The sequence below is a fragment of the Takifugu flavidus genome, chromosome 22 (genome assembly GCF_003711565.1).
Source record: "Takifugu flavidus isolate HTHZ2018 chromosome 22, ASM371156v2, whole genome shotgun sequence".
Lineage (NCBI taxonomy): Eukaryota > Metazoa > Chordata > Actinopteri > Tetraodontiformes > Tetraodontidae > Takifugu > Takifugu flavidus.
This window is the reverse complement of record NC_079541.1, coordinates 4,169,073-4,182,586: the sequence shown is the minus strand read 5'-3', so window position 1 is coordinate 4,182,586 and position 13,514 is coordinate 4,169,073. Positions and strand designations below refer to the sequence as shown.

General features: G+C 45.4%; 1 protein-coding gene across 29 annotated transcripts in view; it reads right to left on the bottom strand.

Moving 5' to 3' along the window:
• The window catches only part of cacna1c (calcium channel, voltage-dependent, L type, alpha 1C subunit), a 119,027-nt gene that overhangs the window by 50,437 nt on the left and 55,076 nt on the right, over positions 1-13,514 (bottom strand). The gene's annotated exons all lie outside the window — the stretch shown is intronic.

The following is a 13,514-nucleotide window of genomic DNA, read 5'->3' as shown; positions in this document are numbered from 1 at the left end:
GGGCTCCGCCTCAACATTTCATCCCCTGTCTCAACAGCTCCATCACCCAGTTCCTGTCGTCTCCCTCTTCCTGCCACCCTCTCCCATCCCTCGCTCCCATGTCCTCACCTCCTCTCCTCCTCACCCCTCAACTCTCACTCCCTCTCTGTGGGTGCCAACCACAAGTTACCATAGAGACCGGTGTTACCATGGAAACTGTAGGCTGCAGCAGTGGTGGCGGCGAAAGACTCTCTCTCTCTCTCTCTCTCTCACACACACACACACACACACACACACACACACACACCACACACACACACACACACACACAAATGATGAAACTGATCAGTATTGTACTCAGAATAGTCACAGCACAAAGTCCTAATTACTACTCTTCAGTCAGCATCCAGACATCCTATTGTGTGTCTTTGTGTGCGTGCTGACGTCTTTCCCGTGTGTGTGTGTGTGTGTGTGAGATTTTGAACCTGCTCCATTGATCCATATCACACCTAACGCTTGACACCAGTTGATGGTATTGAACCCCAGAGTGTCACTCTGTCGCTCCACATAAGCTTCTAATATAACAGAGCGGACCTGCGGTTTAATGCACATAGAACACGCGACCTTTGGCCTCTTCTGAGAGTGCGATAATAGCTTTTTATATTTTTTTATTGACAACAAATGTTAACACAAGTTTGAGAGCTTGTGTAGTAGCTGCAAAGCAGGTAAACAGCCCATCATAATTACGGGCCCTGTTATTCTCAGTGGATTATGGCTTAATAGAATTTTCAATGGAGCTTGAAAACTTGGGTTAAGTTTGGGGTCAGTAAGCAAAAACTGGCGTGTTATGTTTGTATTGGCACCAAATAAAGATGATCAGAGGTGAATAATTGAAGTTGACAACTCAGGAACAACACTTGGAGACGAGGAACACTTTAAGAATAAACTAAAAGCAGCGTTTTCCCCAGCATTTTGAAGGGCATGATTAGCTCCACTTTCCGAAGATATTTATGGATTTTAAACTGAATACGCACAAAAACACATTAAATACAAAAGACTGATGTGAACAACAGCTAATACGGGATTAATTTGTAAGTTGTGCGCAGAAAATATGGAATATAAGCAACAATCATTGCACCCAAACAGTTTTCCATCGGAGAGACGGGTGGATCTTACAATAGTAGGTGGCTGCCTGCAGGCACGCTCTATTACACTGTAATAACTGGTGAATACTGCAGCTGGACAGACTCATCAGATCCATCACAAACATGCAGAAAGCAGTGAGATTAAAAAGAAAAGGCTGCAGCTTTTATCATTAATGAATGTCATGAATGTCATCCTATTTATTCCTTTTTCTTCTGCTTACCTTGATGAAATTAACGGAAAAAAACCTAATTGGTTTTCCAAGGACGCTCTAGGTCTTTTAAATGAGTCTTCAGTTATGGAGTTAATAAATTCCGGTGTGTCCATGCTAGAGCTGCAGTCTTTCAAATGGGGGAAAGCCAAATTTTGCCTTAAAGACAAGCTTCTCTTCCGCTTTGAACAGTGGAGAAGAGTCTGAATTCCTTTTCAGGTAATGTTCCGTCTCTGGCCCTTTACTGCGGACATCAAGCCATCATATTTTTATAGTTGCTCGAGAGCTACAAAGAGAGGAGAGCCTAGAGGTTAGAGAGTGTACTTACATTTCTGCTGGGTGGGCAAGATGAATGAGCAACGCTCTTTTCCTGGCACTCGCTGTACTTTTGAGGTTGTGGTTAGAGAGATTCTTAAATCAATGCTAGGTTTTGATAAGTCCTGGGGTTGTAAACTCTGATATATTGTCGGCCATATTTGTCAGCTGCCCGCAGGGCTGCAGGAGCTGGGATGGAAAAGCAATCTGCCCCCCCCGTACTCACTTTCTTCCACCATGAACCAGGTTTCGAAGGAACGGGACGCCGGAGCAGCAACGGCGAATTAACCAAAGACGTCCTCCAGTTTAACTGTGCTCAAGTGTGGAAACCAGACATGTCTGCAGGCTTTCGTGTATGTCACAGCCCACCGACAAAAATTGGGAAGGCATCACCAACCCATAGCGCCCCCTGTTTTACCCCCCCCATGCAGGGTCCTTTTGTGTAGATATTTGTGAGAATCATGTGTGTATTGGAGCATCAAACCCATCGCCATCTGGACAAACACCAGTGAAAAGCCAACCCAAATGAAGGGAAACAAACAAAAAAAAGAATCAAACCATGACACCAGTACAACAGTGAGAGGATTATTACATCACATAATGAATTCACTTCATTTTTACCATCCCCCATATTTACCTGTGTGATAGCACCCTCCCCTTTTCTATTAGGACTGGGTTGCACTGATGATAGCGCGGGTAGCTAATAATACGGATTATATTGCCATGTAATAGCAATATTTTTTGCATTTAACAGAACAGAATAACAGACGTGAGATGAGACATGGCTGTTTATCATCTCTGTTTTCATCATTTTAGTGGAAATGCCTTTTTAATTGCACTGTCAAGAGAGTTCGGGATAAAATCTGAAAAAGCGCTTCAGCAAATCAGTCCGTTGCAAGAAGACAAAATAGAATGTTTTCATATTTTCAGACGTGCAAAGCGAAAGATGATAAAGTTTATTATGATTAAGGAGAACAGCAGGTGCACGGGTGGAGGGGAGACGTGAGAGGGGGAAGGAGGAAATGCCATTTTATGGCTCTTCTATAAAGTGACTTCTTAGTATTCAGACATGCTGAATGTCTAGAGTCAAGCAGCAACACTTCAGGAGAAGATTAGGGTGAAACAAAAACAAAACCTAGAGGATCTTAAATAGCAGATTAGGATCAATGCAGGTGCATTCAAGGTGAGACGTCCCAAAAAAGAAGTCCACTAGTTCTGCAAACGACACACAGGAGGCTAGAAGTGATAAAAAAGAACATTCTGCTTTTCCTGCTGATTTATCATGAACCTTTGCAACTTGCTTAAAGTTTGTTTCTAAGCAACAGGCTCTGCATCTGTGATATAAAGTAGGAACGGGAAGTACGTTGAAACGGTGAGAGGTATAGCAAATACGTACAGAAAAGACATCATGTCCAGATGGACGGCAGTGTTTTTTGTTTTCCTTTTTATAAAAAAATAAGACGGAAAAGGAAAAGGTTTTAAAGATCAGCTCGGTGACAAGGATGAGCAGCCTTTTAACAGAACCTGCAACACCCCGTTGCCTCCCCTAATGCAGATCAATATAGCATCTAGTTAACATGATCTATGCTAACAAGGCTAAAGTCGCGCCAAGAGTTTAGACAAGTTGGATGCTAGCTAAAGCTCATCACAGGTTTTACTCACAATTTACTCACAATCACGCTCAGAGGACAGATGGTCAAATTGACCAGCGTGCTTTTAGTGTAAATGATGAGACTTTAGTGGAAAAACAGAAAAGAATGTGAGAAAAGAGAGAGAAACAGGTCAATCTGCTCGGCTGTCATTAACGATGCCTGCTGATATTTGAGCCAAAGTGGGCACAGGTACCCTCAGATAAGACCAGCTTCTGTAACCATACAGATCAAACCTGAATGGCTGGAGGAACGAGCGCTCCTTCCTATGCGTTCACTCACAACCCCGTCTTAAATAACTCCACGTTGTCCTATTTTTCTCTCTCTCGCAAATATAAAATGCTGCACTGCGTGTTGACTTATCACGAATTCTCCTGCCTCCAGTTTCCTGGTGCAGGGAGCAGGAGGACTCACGTGCACACATGTGGGAACCCACATGATCAAAGCTGCACCTGGAAAATGAAGACAGCTATTTGGTTTTAAATGAAGGAGATTAAGCAAAGATTCTCGATGTCCCGCGTGTTGCTGATGTATTTCTGTTCCCTCAATAATCCATGATCGGTGAGTCTAATGGTAAAGTAATGACTGTGTCTGTTGAAAAAATGAACAGAAGTAGGAATGTATACAGCATTTATTGAGAATAGAAATTGACTTCTTAAAGGAGATTATTGGGAATTTATCAAGAATTACCCAAAAAGGACTGAAGTTCCCATAAGTGGAACTTATCTTCCCATCATCCTCTGACTGTTCTCATTGACCTTTTCTGTAAACTCAGACTTCTGAGCGGCACGTTAGCGCATTCTTTCATTCCCCATCCTCCCCTGTACTTGCTCACTCCATCCTTCTCACTGCCCACATCCTCTTCCCTCCTTGCTTTCTTTATTCCTTTTTTGTCGATTTGTTTTTCTCCTTGGGCCCCTCCACGTCTCACACGCTGTCTCCTGCTCGGCTCTCTGTGTTCCCAATCAATTATCTTGACTTCATAACAGAAGGATGCAGGGAAAAAGGAACGTGTGGCGGGGGGGGGGGGGGGGGGGGGGGGGGGGGGATGGACTGATTGGCAGAGCGCAGACAAGCAGGTCATTTCCCCCCACATATTGTCACTCGTGCAGCCACGTGGCTTTCATCTTTGGAAGATCAAAGGTCGAAGTCCGTCTGGAATCTGGAACGTCGCCAAAATGTCATCAGCTGTTCCCGCCTATTACCAACCTTTCCATAAGGTATTGAGTTATTTTGCAGGCAGGCAGGCAGGCAGACAGGCAGACAGGCAGACAGGCAGACAGGCAGGCAGACAGACAGACAGACAGAGGCAGGCACCTGCTTTCACATGACCGCCCTGGTAGAGGTTATTTATGAAGAGTGCATCATTAAAGTGCCCTTTAACACTTTTGCACAGTATTTAGATAAAACTGCCAAAGAGCTGCAGAAAGAACATCTCTAAATAGTGTTTTTCTTTATTTTTTTCTTTTTAAAAAAAAAACTATACTCAACAATGTCTAACTGTGAACACAAGAGAGCATTCATACTCAGGCTGCCTGCACATTTTTTTTAATGTCACTTTATTTCATGCCCTCTTTTGTCTAATCAGTGTTTCTGGAGGATTATTTTCACAAATCTGCTGCTTCCTGCCAGCAGTTGCAGTGTTTTAATAAAGAGTGTTTATCTTGGTGAGAGAGAGCCAACGATGCTAACAGCCACATACATTTATTCCGCTACAATGTACAATTTTGGCTATACTTACTGAGATCAAAGCCTGTGTGGATGTGTGTGTTGCTCACAGATGTGCACGTCCGTGTGTGTGTGTGCAACATATGCCAGATAGACCAGTAGCCATGAGGGGGGCCAGAAATTTAGCAGAGAGATATTTAAACTCAGCCGTTGCTAATGTAGCCAGTCAGCGAGTCCCTTATCTACAGTATGTCCTGTCACGGCGGATATTGTAAAGCGGTCCAAAAGGGCTCAAACTTTCTGAAGACTGACTGATGCTCTGTATTGTTTCTAGTGTGGTTAATTCATTGGACGCACCGCTGCACTAATGCTCACTGAAGACATCATGATCGGCAAACTTGTAAAACATCCACATCCTGTTGTGGTTTCAGCTGTCGCCATCCGAAATCTTGTAGAGACCAGGTTACCCCAGGCATACAAATCCAAGTGCCTTGGCCTCTTCCCACCTCTAGCTTTCTCTTAGATGCAGTCCTTCTTGCAACAGGGTGTCGGGAAAGCCCCGTCTGTGAATAAATGTGTGTTTGTGTGTTTTCAGAAGCGCTCCATAATTCCTTTCCCAGTTTATGTCCAACAGAGCGAGACCGGAGCACAACCCAATAAAAGGGGTGATGCAGAAATACATGTTGCTGTTTGGGTTGATGTGGCAAACAGGGAAAGGGTGTGTGTGTGTGTGTGTGTGTGTGTGTGTGGGGGGGGGGGGGGGTGCGAAATGGTGCAGTGTGAATCTACAGCTTTAACACCACAATAAGCATCTGTCTTTGTTTCTAATATTCCACATACACTTTGATCCACCATGAGAGACAGTGTCAACCAGCTTTGTTGCCTGTTTTGGTGTACTTTTGGTATCTTAAAGATACCCCAAAAAAACACTTTAGAGCATTTCAGTGCTTTTCTATATAGTCTACATAATGCTGCGATTATGTGCCTTATATATTTTGTGCAATTTGGACCATTTATTCCTCCAGGATTCAAGAAGCAGTCAAGTTTAGGCTTGATTGTGCCTTGAAATAGCTTGATTTTTAAGAAAACAAAACCCTTTCATGTGACACGATGATCGTGTTAGATGACCTCTTATTTGAGTCAGAAGCCCTGAACGTCCCCAGTCCCTGTTTATATGCCACCGTCACAGAGAAGCAAGCTCTTGGTTCACTAACCGGGTGCTGTAGCAATGCCACCATGACACCCAAACAGGATTAACACCCACTCCCCTGCTGTTACCATAGTAGCACTGTTGAAACAGCGACCCACAAGCTATAAAAAGAGAAACTTCAGTCAAGCAAAAGAAAATAATTGTAATAAGCTGAGGCGGGGAAAAGTTACCGGCAGAACTTTGATTGGAATTGAGCACAGTTAAATCGGAGAAAGTGCTTTTTAACAATATCAACATTCCAGCGCATCCGTTGTTAGTTACCGTTCAATTTTCCTCAATTCACTCATCTTCCATCGTTGTGAATGCCAAACAGCCAAGACGGGAAATGATGGCGGCCAGGAACCAGGAGGCACGTCACATTAGTTCAGGCAGACGCACCAAGTCGCACACCCCATCAGCTGATCCGTATCAGCTGACTGGGCTTATATAAAGTGACAGGCCGCGCTTCATCACTCTCCTCTCATCGTTCCCGCTGCTGCTGGTTATGCTGATTTATTTCTCCGGCACTCCGGCATCATCCAGCCATGATTTCTTACCAAACAGAGCTTGCGATAAAGTCTCCTGCCGCGTGCTTCCCCGATGCTCTCAGAGTGAACTGGGCTCTCTTCTGCGCACACCTGAAGGATTTATTGTGTTCTCAACTGGGTTGGATTCATCGTCAAGGGCAAAGCCTTTCCCAAATGAATACAAATATAAAAGCGTAATTCGAAATCTCGTCTGACTTTCCACTGCCCTGGATAACGAACGCAACTTTTTTCTGCGACCCTCTGCAGCCAATCAAATTAAGAGAAAGGGACTAAAGTGGCTAAAAGGGACGAGATGTCTTCTTTTAGATGTTTGTGTATGCTGCGTGTATTCCCAAGATACAAGGCAAAACAAAGCATATACGCAGCCACCTACACGATCCCTTTCAGCCCAGCGGAGAACACACAAATAAGGCCCGTGGCCCTGTTTCATGCTGCAGACATGGCCATCGTTAACCACATGAAAGGCACATCCATACATCTCAGATGCAGCTCATTATCTCAGACCAGGCGGAAATTTAACTCCCACATTTGCCAGTTATTATGGCATAGCCAGGAAAAATAACGACAGCGCGCACCTCTGCCTGCATGAAAACCCTCAAGAATACATGGTACAGGGCAAGTGGGATCGATACAATAACTTTCTTACAAGGAATGGATTGAAAAAAGGGCTCCTAATGGGGGAGGAAGGGACGCAGATAGAGGCTAATAGAATTAGTTACTTGTCACAAGCGCGTTCATTGTGTCCACGTTGCCATTGCGCTGCAGCTGACACGTACTGTCATGCATTCTGCCCCGTGTGGCATGTGCAAACACACGCGTTCCAGTCTGTGATGAGCTAGGAACGATTATAGACATTTTATTGTCTGACACATGCAAACAGATGCAGACGCACTCATGGTGCTCAGACAGCAGTATATCACACAGGCGCTGAGACAAGGACGAGCCCCTTTGACCGTCTCCTTGCCCCATATCAGCACCAGCAACTCATCGGAAACAGCTCTGAAAAAAGAGCTTTTACGCCCCTACGGTGCTTTTTTGATTGGCTTAACTGAGGCTCATCGTGCAAAAATGTCTTTCAGTGTGTGTTGACGTGTTGGATGGTCATTAACTTTCCACCCAGTGTTGTGATGCAAACCCCTGCTGAGTCTGGCATGTTGACCAGCACTTGCAAACCATCCCATTATCTCGCCTTTTCATCTGTTTGTCTTTTCTCTGCTAAATAAAGATTTTCTTTACCCGTAAGTTCTTCAGTTAAGTTTTCCTTTTTGAACGAACACACACTCTAGGCTCAGCTGCCCTGATGCATTTTGGGACACTGGCTTCACACTGCATGGTGAACTCTTGGAGTTTGAGGTATATACCGTCATTAAAAGTCCTTCTATTGATGGGAATTGTGCTTCTACAGTATTCACAACAATGCATTGCTATAGATTATTGCCGTTTATTCAACGTGTCACACCAACCTGCACTGGTGGCCGTACAGAGGCCGTTTTCAAGCTCACACCAGACGCACAAACTCAGATTTTGATGCCTGCTTTGATGCATTCCCCACAATCTACATCCTTTTGTTTAAAACTAGAAACGCTGCACAACCAGACTTTGATTTTTGTATATTAGTCAAAGAAAGACTTATTGGAACATAACAATAAAGCACAATCATGTTTCCTATACATTATGTTAGCCTGCCACTCTATTAGCAGTGTGGAGCACAGCTAGTCGCCATGGCAACCCAAGCTTCTTTAAATATGGGCAGCACATCTGTAGGACAAAGAGTCCCAATACTCTGCTGGAAGGTCATGTCACCGTGGACCAGACTCAGCGAAACGTAGGACAGGACAGGGCAGGACAAACTGTACATGCCTGGACGCAATCACATGAAGGCCACACGAACACACAAACACGTGAACAGGTTGCCAAATGCACTCACGGCTGACTGTCTCTTATCTCTGCGAGGACAGGCCAATGTCAGAACACGGAGAGAACACGCAGCAACAGTTCTGAAGGTAGCGCCAGCTCAGAAAGAAAGGGAAGAGGAGAGATGAGGACAGACGAGTGAGGCGTTGCGATTAAACAGGCTTATTTGCCTTTTCCAAATCTCTCTCCATCTGCATCTGTGCCGTGATTGTCTGACATCTCGGCATTTCAGTACATCCGGCAAACACTATTCACCTATGTAAACACACGACTCTCCATCCTTCCCTCTCTTCCTCCAGAGTATGCCCATTAGTTCTGCTTGCTTGGTGTTTGATGGAGCCTGTCCCCCACACCGGCCCCTTAAGAGACTACGCCGGAGCCAATCATAGATCCTGTGATTCATCAATCTCTCTGCAGCTGGCGCTGACACGGGAGGGGGGGCTCTGTCCCTGCTGGAAGCCTGCTGCCAAGGTGGCTGATGGGGCGGGGGCAGTAAGACGCATGCATCCGAACTCTTTTTGCATTTGTGTCGCAGCAAGTGCACGGTTTATTGGGGATTTCACAGTATTAAGCTGTTACACTATAAGCAAAGTAATGTGGAAAATAGTTAATAGGCATTCAAATGGATTTATAGGGCCACATGTAATCCACAAACACACCAATACTCGCAATCACTTCACACACGTCCCTTTTGCCTGGCGGTACATACTTACATACATCTCTAAAGTCTACTTGAATTGCAATGAGTTTGTGCCATTAGGATAATTTGTAAGCCAACAGGAGGAGGAAGAGCATTAGCGGGAGCACAAGATGATGATACGCATAACAGCTAAATATAAAAATCCCATACAATGTAGCCTCAAGCCAATCATTTCTGTTGACAAAGATCTGAATTCTGGGTGGAAAAGTGTGTATCAGCTCTTCTGCTTAATAACATCCCAAGCTCACCCTCGAGGGTATCCCAGTTTGAACCACCGTCCTCCCTGTTTGGCTTCAGAGCGGCAGAGCTGAAGCCACAGAGGTTAAGTGCCTTGCTCAAGAGACACTTAACCATTCTTACAGAGCTGCCTGTGTTTGTTCTGTTGGTTGAGGGACTCAAAGTACTTATGATGTTTACTCTTCAGGCTGTCAAATCCACTTATATCCATATTTTTTCCTTTCATAGAAAAATTGTACATTGTTATTCTTTTTAAACAGTTTCCAACCAAAATCTTACCAGATACAAAAGGACCCTTCTTTTAGCTTTTTTTTAAGTCACACATGCATGTAAGTAATTCTTATTCGCCATTGAAATAGCACGCACGTGGGCAATGAGAGGGGAATCTCTTTCAGACGACAGTCTCGATCAACAATGGCAGCCGTACTTGTGGGATACATGGACATATTCAGAAACGCATCCTTCCACTTTCCCCCTTCCCTGTGGCCGCGGGCGTATTCTGACCCATTGTTCGAAGCTCAGCCGGATTAGCTGAGTGGTCTCGCGCTATTTTCCCCCCGCATTTGTTCGAAGAGGTTTTGTCTCATCAGAAACAGTCGTGAAGCAACCGTTCTCCAGACCTTGCCTTGAATGCCAGACCCCGGCTAATTCCCTCGCACAGGACCCCGGAGCCAGGTTTCCAAAAACTATTCTGCTGAAAGCAATTTCCACGCGTAGCTTCAGCAGTAAAGTCACGTAATAGCGCTGAGCTCATTGTGCATCGTGTAAATCGTCTCGGAGGAAGGAAGTCGATGTTGCCTTTCAGACCTAACACGGGTTATTTTGTGAGTCCCCCTTGAATTCTCTGCGCTTGGGTTTTTTTGGGTTCCCTTGTGCTGCTATGCGCCCCCCCCCCCCCCCCCCCCCCCCACCGCTCTGTTTTACATCTTGAAGCTATCTGAGTCTTGGCAGCAAGACAACCGAGAGGCAACGCAGCACGTGGGGAGACGATTCCCAACAATTCCGCGGCCGTGTTCCGACGCGCACGCACACACTGACGCGCACACGTGTCTGTAATTCCATTGCGTTAACTAACTGGCAGAAAGCCTGTACCTCAGGGTTTCCAAGGCAACAAGTTTGTAAAATTAGCAGCATTCTCCATCATACGTGCATGTGTGTGGACATAGAATATCGAAAACATACACAGGTGACAAAAAAGATGAAGCCGCTGCGAATGCGTATTAGGTCATAGTGGGCGAGAACTTGGCGCCTGTGATCTCTAAGAGGCTCAGACGCCACTGAGGTGATAGGGTGTCGTGATAAAAACGCAAACACTTTTGGAGTGTTTTATTACGCTGGTATAAAGTCACACGCACGCTCGCACAGAGGATTACTGTACAGATGCACGTGATGTCATGGTATTGCGCAACAACACAAAGTCTTCTGAGCTGGAGGGGAAACCGCTCCGCTGGTAACCGACCAGGTCCTCCTACCCAGCATCCATGCTATACGCTTCCCGCCGCAGAAGGCTTTAAAGTTTGGGGTTCCGTTTTTTAGTTCACACGCGATCTAATGAGCGGGAGCAAAGGGAAAGAGGCATGTGGGGGAAGAAGCAGAGAGGAGGGAGAGAATGATGAAAGGGGACAGGAAAAGCATCACTAATGTTTCCTGTTAAAATATTCAGCCTGCTGCCGCATGATGCGTCACCCGGTCCCGCAACGACACATACAGTACAACCATGTGCTGGCACGTAGACACGCGGAGCCGGAGCCGTATCCCACCCCTCCGTGCACAGACTTTTCCCCACAGGAGTGCAGGGGCGCCAGCGGCCATATTTGATCATGCTGAACTTCCTGTTCGTGCCCTTTTCTGACTCGTGATTGGTTAATAATTTAGGGAAAGGAAGATTCAGTGAATTACACTATAATCCTGCTTTATGGAAATAAGATCAAGCCAAAATATAAATACAATACCAAAGCTCTTTCAGAAAGCAAAAAGGGGGGAAATGATGAATTAGAAAATTAAAGGCTGTAGTGTTAAACCTAGCAAGGTCTCTCAATAATCTGACCCACACCTGCATCTACACATTCCGAGCCTTGTGAAGCGAAGCAGGAGGGAGCAGAATGAGTCTGTCACCTCCCGACAGATAACAGCCAGACAGGAAACATGTGTAACTTGTTGAGTGTGACACCCGTGGTCAGCGCGGTCAGCTAAAGCAGCGCTTCCCAGGCTGAACACACTAAAGCCGAGCCTCAACGTGCATCTGCTCCGGTGAAGAGAGAGATCCTCCCTATTCCGATCGCCCACGCGCGCACGCTCCTGTCCCGTCTTCAATGCTAACAGCTAACAAGGTGAACAACTTTCCAGGGCTTTGATTGGATGCTGCGGTCCTCCACCCACCAATTCCGCTGTGGCAGTTAACATGAAGTGTGGTTCAGTATTGATTTTCCATGTGTAAGAATAAAATACTTTGCCTCCCTCTGCACAGAAGCACTCACCCTCATGAAACAGAGAACAATATATCCAAAATATAATAACTCAAATGAAGTGCTTTAACTCAGAGCCCGAGCAACGCCTCTCTTTTATCACATTCATTTGCCATAGAAAGCTCACTGCTTCATCATCCCACTTCGCAAAAAACTTGTCATATTTTATCAGCGCACAAATACACCTCACAGACGGCAAACAGATCCAGAGGTGGAGGTACACACTCGCATTCCTCCGCAGCTGTTTTGGTGGTGCTCCAGAGACGGAGCCTGTGTCCAATCCTCTGCTCCTATCTAGGTCAGCCTCGGCTGCACACTTCTCCTTGTCCCGCTCTCTCCATTTCTTCCCCTTCTATTCTTCTTGATTCTCCTTTCAGTCTCTCTTCTCGTTGCTTTCCTCACACCCTTTAGTTTTCCTCTCACTGTATTTTTCTCTTGGCCTGTTAAGACGGGCCAACACTGATTAGAGTTGCATTTTCTCCAGTTTCAAGGAGATGGAGTTCATTTTTGCAAAAGGATAAATAACAAATAAGGACACCTGAGAGGTTCTGGATGTGCTTTAAACATATTATGTTCTGCTAATTGCCAGGACAATCTGTCCACTGTCGTTCCGAGAAAAGATGTGTTCCAAAACAAATATTTCATGATTTTAAAAAAAAAACACACACCTACACTTCACAAGCACTGACAAAGGAGATTAACACCTTTGTGGGCTCGTATTTGACTTATGAGTCATCAGTAGTTCTGTGGTTAAACAGTTCTACTTTGAAATAAGGCTTTTGGGAGCCCTTAACTCAGCTGTTTGCACAAATTTTAGCCATGTAAACGTTATGGCAACATTTAAAACTGGAGAATAGGCAGGAAAATGATGTTCTTCAAACACGACACGCAGCAAGACGGAACGCAAGATTTATACCACGAGACAGGAAGTGAAGTCTTGTCTGCCAGACGGGTTTTATGCCCTGCGGGAAAAGTGGGGGGAGAGAAGTAAACAGCTGACAGTAAATATGAGCGGATGCAACAACTGATCACACACACACACACACACGCGCGCGCACACTGGCAGCCATCACACAGGTCAGCGCCCAGAGAGGTAGGTCGGACGCAACAGCGCAGAAACACGCTGAGAGCTCCAAAAGTTGAGTTGAGAAGTTGACTTGAAAGCACATCTCTGCTTTGTCAGTGCAAAGCCAAAGTGCTCCGCCTGGGAACGCGCTGTGGCGATCTGCGTATTCAGCTCCACACATTCCTGCTTTAAGGTGATTTCTTGTTCAGCAGGTTTATGGGGTTATGTTGAGCTAAAACGCACAGGAATTTGGGTGGGAGAACCAAGTCTGCATCAGAAATGCGGAGATTTTACTATTGTTGTCTCGTTGATTTTGGATGGTTGAAGGTGGCTTGTTAGCGTAATGCTAACTGTTGGCATCCTCACGTGTGGTGGAAAATAAGAGGGTAGAGAGTCTCCATTTCCTCTACAGCTGCCGCTGAGATACCCT